Genomic DNA, 10,078 nt, shown 5'->3' on the forward strand with positions numbered 1-10,078 from the left:
CTATCCCTCCCATAAGGATACCAAATATGTAGGGATGGACCTGAGCAACACTTGTGTGGATCTCACGGTTCAAAAGTGTGTTTAGATGGCTATAAGAATTATTAATAATCATAAATAATTATTAATTATAAGAAATTATATGACTTGATTTGCTCTAAGTCATAGTTCGTTAGGGGCACCACTCTTTGGAACACTGATTAATAATTATGAATATAATTATAATCAAATTACCATATTAATATTTAATAGTGGTTGAAGGAATCATGAATTCTTGACACAGCAGAGGCCAGCATATCATTCATAATGTACAACATTACATAGACAGCATTCGTAATCAAAAGGTATTTATTCTAAAACAAGTAAAGCAAATAAAAGCACACATCTATAAACTATAGAGGAGTACATTACAAAAGAGAGGGAACGTGTGTGTGTGTGTATGTGTGTGTGTGAGGGAGTGGGGGTTGAAGTTCCTCACACAATGAGTCATAAAAATTCTAGCCGTGAAGCCAGGTGACGAGTCAGGCCTTGCCGTGTGGCAGTGTGATCTGTTATAAACTGTGTCCTTTTACAGTTAATTTATAATATATTATGTGAAAATCAGTGTGTGAGCAGGTCAAAGGTTTGTATAGTTAGTTGCATATAAGACTGACTGTCTGTATGAAGCAAGATTAACAAACAACTATGATTGTAACACGAATATCACATGAATATACTTATAACACACATATCAACCAGATCATTAATTACAGGTTAAATCCTTTCTGCTAAAGTCCTTGCTGATTGCTTATCTAAGCCCAGTTACATGACTCACGAGTCCAGTTGAAAAGGGGGGGGGGGGGGGTCATTTTCCAGTGGTAGGCGTGGAAGAAGGAAGTTGAGTTCAATAATTTGCCGTCTTGCAAATTAAGTTGCTGGTTGTCCTTGTTGAGTTGAGCTTTCTCTGGCAGTTGCCATGAACGTTGTATTCATTAATGCAACTTTGGTGCGCAGAGAAGGTCAGAGTTGCAGTTGTTCCAGAATTCCTTATGGAAAGGAGATTCTCTGGGGAGCAGGAGGCCTCACCCTCAGATGAAGAGGATCTCAGCAGGGAGTGAGGGAGGAGGGGGGGCTGGCGCGTCCAGGCCTCTGGATTCCCTCCTGAAGAAGAGGTGTACTCCTCTGGGGAGTGGTGGAGAAAGAGAGAGAAGGCAGGGAGGACTGTCTCCTTCATAGCAGACCAGTAGATCTCCTGCCGTGCCCAAAGGTGCCTTGACCAATGATGTGACCTGGAAGGTGTCGTAAAATGCAAAGCATTCTGGGGAGGGAAGTTTTTGAGAGGAGACAAAATGGAGGTCACTGCCATTTTGTGAGTTGACTCAGAAAAATGTTTCATTTAGTCCACCAATGTTAAAGTCCACAAATCAACCCAAGATTCACCTGTGGTACAATCCCAACACGTGTCTCTTCTGTGGCCTTAGAGAAAGTGTTTTCCATGATTCTACTGAGTCTAAAAGGCTAACACATTTCTTTGTGTTTTAAACCTCACTTTCTAATTGGTTTGATGTCTCCTTTTCAGAAAGTGTTTTCATTTTGGAGCTGGACATAACAAAGCAAACTCCAAAAAATGGCAACTAATACGTTTTTTGTCAGGTGAAGCCAAGATGGCCATCTATGAGCAGGAGGAACAGGGTGGAGGAGAGAGAGGGGAAGGAGCCTCTCTCTGTGTTCCTCCGCACTACCAGAGCCAGAATATGGCTGAAGTTCAAATACCATTAAGCCTCCTCAGACATTGACTCTTTTGCACAGCATTGGTGTTACGGACAGATCCTCTGCTCCGTCAGAGAAGAACAGCAATACCTAAAAATGCCTGCCCATTGTTGCTGTGATAAATTATTATACTGTGTTAATTAAAGGTATGAACAAAGTTAATGCTGGATCCTGGAGGGGCAGGGTTGGACATGACATCTCCATATCATCCCATACATACCAAATGTATGTAGGCTTTGCAAGGAAAACAGCGTAGTATCATCAAATATTATCTATTTGGTTATTTTTTGTTGAATATTAGTATGTCAGTCCACAATCCAGTTCAGCTTGTTTTGGTGTTGCAGCCTTTCACTTTTTATCAGCCGCAGTTAAAAACAACATAAAGTTAATAGAAACATATAGTTAGTGTACACATGCAACCCTCTTATGTGCTTCACTGTATGTTTATTGAGCCTCCAACTTGACGATATGAGAAAGGTCTTTGCAATCAATGTCAATCAGGTGATTTCATTTATACTGTGTCACAGCTCCATTTTGAGCTCAGTAACCAAGCAGCAACGTCCTATTCTGAAAAGTGAAACAAGTGCAGAAGTATCTGGAACATGCATTCTCTCTATTGGTCAGCAGGAAGGGGCGATTCCACTGTCTGCAACCAGAAGTTAGATTCAATTTCCAATTTCATTCAATTCAGTTACATTTATGTAACCCAGAATCACAAATTTGTCTCCAAGACATTTACAGTCTGTAGGCGATTCAACACCCTCTTCCCTTCCATTCCTCACAGTCGAGAAGGAAAAAGTCATCAAGGAGAGCAACAGAGGGGAGATCCCTCTCCAATGACGGACATACGTGCAATAGATGTCGTTTGTACTGATCAAGATCTTTAGAATTACAATTGATAGAATGAAAAGGGGGAATGGCAGTAATAACGCTAATATTATGCTGATGTCTGTCACTAATGACAGTAGTTGTGTTAGTGGAAAATAGAGCAAAAATACAGCAGTCATGACAGTAATCATGGCAGCAATAATAGAAGGAATATGAATACTCATAATAGTCATAGTAGAAGTCAGTATAAGAGATTGGAAATGACAGCAGAGGTGTCTGTAGCAGTAGCAATAATAAGAAATGTTATTCTAGAAAAATAGGCCCTAGTTTACATGAAGTGCTTTTGGGCAAAGTCGTTACCTCCCTGTCAACCGTTTGGAGGTTGTCTGTGTTTTGGTTTATAAACTTTGCTGTTTCAAAGATTGTTTTAACTTAAAGTAATGGCAGCATTACAATCACCCAAAAAGTTTTCTTCAGTACTTGACTTACGAAAAGACACTCTCAAGAGTCAGCTGTTCTGTTCTGTTGTATGCTAACCTAGCCAGCTAGCAAACTGTAATTCTATATGTTAACTTAGCTCCAACCTCTTATGCCAGTGTGGTCGCTTCTGGCTCGGAAGACCAAGATGGTTGTTATGAACTATGTAAGGTGTGAACCCAAATACAAGACTTAAGAGGCAGGTATCAGTGCAGACACAAATCCTTTATTGATTTAGCTGGAGTAATGTGCAGGGAGAAGGGTTGAGTATGTTGGGATCGTACCACAGGATAATCTTGGGTTCATTTGTAGACTTTAACATTTGTGGACTAAATGACACAGCGTGCCACTGGCCCTGTGCACTAGAGAGTTGCATTTTTGCTTTTACTGCCATGCATTTCAGCATTAGGAAGAGATAGAGACTGATATTGAGCCACAGTGTGCCTCCAGCCCTTTAAAATTAATAATTTTGTACTTAGCGTTAGGGTTTGTTTCTTACATTTTTGACTCAAGCTGAAACACGTTTACTAACTGTTAATTGTTTTGTTTTTTATTTGTACATGCTATCACTTGGAAATGTCATCAGGAGGCAAGGCTTCAGTTTCCATAGCTATGCTGGTGACACACAGCTTTACATTGCTGTGTCTCCTGATGACTCAGGGCCATTAGATGCCCTTTTTAACTGTATTTTAGACATCAAATCATGGATGGCAGATATTTTCCGACAGCTCAACCAGGACAAAACTGAAGTCTTAGTCATAGGTTCTGAAGCTCAAAGAGAATCAAAAAAGGCCTGTAATTTCATAATTTTAGGGGCAAGAAAGCGTTGATACACTCCGCGATCGGTCCTATGGCCTCTTTACCCTGCTGCACTGCACCGTTGTCTTCCTCAGGGCGTTGACCTCCAGCTATCAGGAGAGCAAGACAGCAGTCACTGCACTTTTAAACACACATACATACAGCGGGTCACACTTAGTGCTAGATCACTACTCACGTAGAAGTGCAGAGTATCTCATCTGCTTCTTCATGGGACCTTCTAACAATCAGTCCCTGGCTTCTCCGTCCAACAGCTCTGGCGTGGTCACTGGGATCGGTCCCCTCTGTTCCTGCTTCGGCTTCCTGCCCTTTCATCTCGATCGGTCTCTCCTCGCGTTTCCTCTGGAAGCTTATTTAAATTCCACCAATTTTATGCTACACAGGTGCAGGCGACCACGCCATGGGGAGTCATATCCGTATGGGCTTTTCAGAATAAAACCACAATACACTCCCGGTGTGCAATAGAAACATGCAATAAAAACATAAATAAAAACTACACACTAAAATCTGAAATATTGTGAATCAAAACACAATGGGAGCTAAAAAGACACAATAAAATCTTACTTCACGCATGTGACAAATGCACGCTTTTATTACCTGCAGGATCGCCCAGTCTAATGCTCTACTTTCTGGTCTCCCAAAAAATAATATAGCTCATCTACAATTACTTCAAAACTCAGCAGCACGTTTTCTGACCAGGACTACAAAGCGAGCACATATTACACCAATTTAAAAGTCTCTGCATTGGCTGCCTGTTTATGAAGCTCTTAATGCTTTATGTGCTATTTATTTATCATAGAGGTTTTCAGCCTATGAATCCTCTCCAACACTCAGGTCTTCTGGTAGTGGCCTTTTAATAATCCCTAAAGTCAGAACCTAAACACATGGTGACCTTTCATCACTATGGACCACACCTCTGGAACAACCTTCCTGAAGACCTGAGGGCAGCAGAAAATGTTAATATTTTAAAAATCCATCTTATTTGTATATAAGGTACGATACAAATAAAGCTTGATTGATTGATTAAACTGGACAGTCATTGAGTTATTTTTTAAATTAAAAAGACATTTCGTTTTTAAATTCAGTTTGTATGCATACATTTCGGTATTTTTAATTATTACAATTACAATCATTATTTTAATAATAATAATAATAATAATAATAATTGTAATTGTATTGTATTGTATTGTATTAATATCGGTTATCGCAGATCCCACACAGGAAGAAGGCCACAGCCTGTGTTTAAATAAAAAAGCACCAGAAGTGAATAAACAGCTATGTTTAATGTTACGAACACCCCAAAGATGTGACTCTCAAACAGACCTGCAGAGATACAACACATCCAGCATCTACTTTGATTGATTGATTGATTGATAAAAAAAAGAAAAACGGAGCAGAGGAGTAAAAACACAGAAATATTATTTTGTTCTCACCAATTTCTTGACGTCATCCTTCCACAGCTTCTCTACAGTATGTTGGCCTCACAGGAGCCAGGCTGCAGTATCTGAAGAGTAACAATGAGTCTAACTGTTTTCCTGAACCAGGGGTAAAACAAGGCATAAATCAGAGGGTTGAGACAAGAGTTAAAATTGTAAAGATACATAATAAAGTATGTAGTTGAATTACTCATGGATTGATATCCTCCCAAACTTTCAAAGTAAGTTGGTGTGAAACACATTAGAAACACAACTACCAAAACACCAAGAGTCCTGGCTGCTTTCAGCTCAGATTTCTTTGCTGTTTTAGTCACTGAAATCTGCTTTGTGACAGCTGTAATGTGAGAGCGCATGGCACGAGCTTGAGACACAGCCACAACAAAGACTCTCGAATATAAAACTATAATGGCAGTAACAGGAACAATTAAGTTTAAAACAAGTTGAAGGAAGGCACCGGCATCATGCAATAAAGTAGGACAATTTCCATAGCAGTTTTCTTGTGTTTGAATAAGATGTAAATTAAAGGAGTAACTATTGTAGGCAACAGAACAGAACCATAAAAGACAAACATAGACTCTTACTCTATTCACAGTGATTCTGGTGGTGTAATGCAGAGGGTCACAAATAGCCACATAGCGGTCAACTGATATGAGCACCATGTTTACAACTGAAGCAGAGAAAATTATGTCGGTCACAAACCTATAAAGACAACACAAAAGGTCACCAAACAACCAGCACTGTGGCACATATGCTGGCATCACCAGGAGGCCCACAAGAAAATCTGAGACAGCCAGAGAGAGGAGGAGGATGTTGGTGGGTGTGTGGAGCTGCCTGGAGGAAAAGAGAAAAGCATCACTCTACAAAATAGTCCTCATTACAAAATGTACAAACTATTACAAATATTGACAAAAATTGATTCAAGAATTTAGATGTTTTCTGTTCAGCAACATATATAGTGAACATATCTAAGTGTTGATGATTTAAATTACAATATAGAGGTCACAGTGGTTTTTGCGTTAACGTGCAGTCAGGAGGACAGAAGATAATACTAGTGTTAGAGCAGCAACATTATTCACGTCCAGTTCAAAGACAATTCTTCTTAATCTATAGCAGTTATTCACATGTTTAAAATACAAAACCTGAAAAGAGAAAAAAAAAAGTTCATCTCTGCCTGAAGTGGGAGATTGAGATGATGATGAGCAGGTTGAGGACAGCAGTGAGCACAGAGATGGAATACAGTGTAATGTTAATAAACAATGTTTCAGGCCAAGCAGGCGGAGGGATCCAGCAGGAGATATTGGGGAATTCTGGGAAACAGGGCACCCAATCATCCCCAACCTCCATCTTCCGAGATCTGCAGATAGCTGCAGCTCTGGCAGCTTTCTGAACAAAACTGAGTCATGTAACTGATTTACTTCTCTGTTACTTCTCATTATCCCACCCCTCCTTTCCCCCTCTGTGTATTGTGGTCTCTGGTGTCCCTTCCCTTCTCACTTTGCACATCACACCATCATCTTCATCACTTTTAATGAATCTCTCTCTCTCTCTGAGTGAGAGCGTGTGTGTAAGAGTGTAGTGCTGGGAATTTGTTGTTTTCCAAAAATTTCAAATTTTTTTTTTTCAAGGGTGTCTGCCTCCCGTACTGAGACTGGGAGATGATTCCACAAGAGAGGAGCTTGATAACTGAAGGCTCTTGCTCCCAATCTAGTTTTAGGGACTTTAGGAACCACAAGTAACCCAGAATTCTGGGAGCGTAGTGCTCTAGAAGGGTAATATGGCACTATGAGGTCTTTAAGATATGATGGTGCCTGACCATTTAGAGCTTTGTAAGTAAGAAGAAGGATTTTAAACTCAATTCTGGATTTTACATGGAGCCAGTGCAGCGAAGCTAGAACGGGAGAAATATGATCTCTTTTCTTGGTTCTTGTCAGTACACGAGCCGCAGCACTTTGAACTAACTGAAGAGTTTTGAGGGATTTATTGGAGCAGCCTGACAGTAAGGAATTACAGTAATCTAACCTTGAAGTAACAAAAGCATGCATGTGTCTAATTTTTGTAATATTATGTAGGTGAAAAAATGCAGTCCTTGAAGTTTGTTTTATATGGGGGTTAAATGACAGATCCTAATCAAAGATAACTGCAAGGTTCTTAATGGTGGTATTGGAGGCCAGGGTAATGCCATCGATGCTAATTAAGTCTTTAGATAATGAGTTTCGGAGGTGTTCGTGTCCGAGCACAATCACTTCCGTTTTTTCCGAGTTTAACATTAGGAAGTTGTGGACCATCCAGGTTTTTATGTCCTTAGGGCATGCATTAAGTTTGGCTAGCTGATCAGTTTCACCTGGATTGATTGATCTATATCACTGAGTGTCATCTGCATAACAATGACAGTTAATTGAATGTTTTCTAATTATATTACCTAGAGGGAGCATATAAAGGGTGAATAAAATTGGTCCAAGCACAGAACCCTGTGGAACACCGTGGTTAACACCAGTGCGCACGGAGGATTCATTGTTCACATAAACAAACTGGGAATGGTCTAATAAGTACGATTTAAACCAGCCCAGTGCCATTCCTCTAATGCCAATTACACGTTCCAGTCTCTGTAATAGGATACAATGGTCAATTGTATCAAATGCAGCACTCAGATCTAGCAAGACGAGGACAGAGACAGAGTCCTTTGTCCGAACAAATTAAAAAGGTAATTTGTTATTATTACCAATGCTGTTTCTGTGCTATGATGAGTTCTAAATCCTGACTGAAAGGCCTCATATAAACTATTGTGTTGTAGAAAATCACAAAGCTGATTTGCGACTGCTTTCTCCAGGATCTTAGAGAAGAAGGGGAGGTTAGATATTGGTCTATAGTTCGCTAAAACGCCAGGATCTAAATTAACCTTTATGAGAAGAGGTTTAATTACAGCTACTTTAAAGGATTGTGGCACACAGCCTGTTAGTAATGACAGGTTGATTGCATCTAAGAAAGAAGTACCAGTTAAAGGTAGAACCTCTTTAAGCAGCCTTGTTGGGATGGGATCTAGGAGACAGGTTGACGATTTAGATGAGGAAATCATTGAGGTTAGTTGTTGGAAAGTGATGGGAGCGAAGCGATCTAAATATTTATAAGGGTTTGTACCCATTTCTAAGGCTCCTGGGTTAAAAGATGCCTCAGTATCAGTTAATGGCAGGAGGTAGTGAATTTTATTTCTAATAGTTATAATTTTCTCATTGAAAAAGCTCATAAAATCATTACTAGTGAGGGCTATAGGAATACATGGCTCAATAGAACTTCTCTCAGTTCAGATGTCCTACAGAGGGGTCTGCACTGGGTGCCATGGGGGGGGGCTGTATTTACCTAGAGAGGAAGGGGGACAGGACCTCGTTCACTTGGCCAGTTCAACAGCCACTTTTTTATTTTAGTTCATCCAACGATTCCTGAGGGCCATCAGACCTGGTGTGGAGGAGCCTGACCAGCTGTATCCTCAGACATGAGTAACGTGGGGCTGGATGCTGCTCTGTTTTTAACTGATCTGGCCTTTTTAAATTTAAGTGGGTTTTCCCTGTTTTATCAGGGCGTTTTTAAATCTTGGGCCCTTTTTAATGATCAAAAAGAAAAAATGTCCACCTCTCTGCACTGGTTGTTGAAGTTGCCTTCTGTTCTGTTGAATGCTAACGTAGCGAGCTAGCAAACTGTAGTTCTATATGTTAACTTAGCTCCACCCTCTTATGCTAATATGCTTCTGGCTCGGAAGACCAAGGTGGTTGTTATGAACTGTGCAAGGTCTGAACCCAAATACAAGACTTAAGAGGTAGGTATCAGTGCAGACACAAATCCTTTATTGATTTAGCTGGAGTAATGTGCAGGGAGAAGGGTTGAGTATGTTGGGATCGTACCACAGTTGAATCTTGGGTTCATTTGTAGACTTTAACATTTGTGGACTAAATGCAGCTTTCTGAGTCAACTCACAAAATGGCAGGTCACCGCCACTCCACTGCCCCCGGAGGATAAACACTTCAATCTCCTCCAGTAGGGGACCCTGGATTCACCAGCCCCCTCCTCCTTCACTCCCTGCTTAGATCCTCTGCAACTGAGGATGAGACTTCATTCAGAATCTACTTTCCATAAGGAATTCTGAAATAACTGCAACTCTGACCTTCTCTGCGCACCAAAGTTGCATTAATTAACGCAGACTTCATTGCAACTGCCAGAGAAAGCTTCACCTCAACAACAAGGACAAACCAGCAACTTAATTTCCAAGGCAGCAAATTATTGAAAGTCAACCTGAAACTTCCTCCCTCCCTGCCTCCATCGAAAAAAGGATTTCCCCCCTTCTCAACTGGATCTGTGAGTACTGTAACTGGGCTTAGATAAGCAGTCAGCAAGGACTTTAGTATAAAGGATTTGACCTGTAATTAATTATTTGGTTTATATTTGGGTTTCAAGTATATTTATGTGATATTCACGTTACAATCAAAGTTGTATGTTAATCTTGCTTTATACAGACAGTCAGTCTTATATGCAACTAACTTACTAACCTTTGACTTGCTCACACACTGATTTACACGTAATATACTTTAAATTAACTGTAACCAAACACAGTTTTGCAGCTCTCACTAGGCCAACAAGCAAGGCTTGGTTACCCCTTCACAGCTTGAGTCCTTTGTGTGAGGAGCTTCAACCCCCAACTTTATGAGACTTATTTCGGTGAATTGGCTATATTTTTCTGTTTTACAGATGGTGCCCCAACGAGCTATGACTTAGGTACTGCCTCAAGC

General features: G+C 40.3%; 1 pseudogene; it reads right to left on the reverse strand.

The window, feature by feature from the left end:
• Positions 1-6,931: 6,931 nt before the first annotated feature.
• Positions 6,932-7,738, reverse strand: LOC131989713 (uncharacterized; annotated as a pseudogene).
• Positions 7,739-10,078: the final 2,340 nt, after the last annotated feature.

This window comes from Centropristis striata, chromosome 17 (genome assembly GCF_030273125.1).
Source record: "Centropristis striata isolate RG_2023a ecotype Rhode Island chromosome 17, C.striata_1.0, whole genome shotgun sequence".
In the NCBI taxonomy this organism is placed as follows: Eukaryota; Metazoa; Chordata; class Actinopteri; order Perciformes; family Serranidae; genus Centropristis; species Centropristis striata.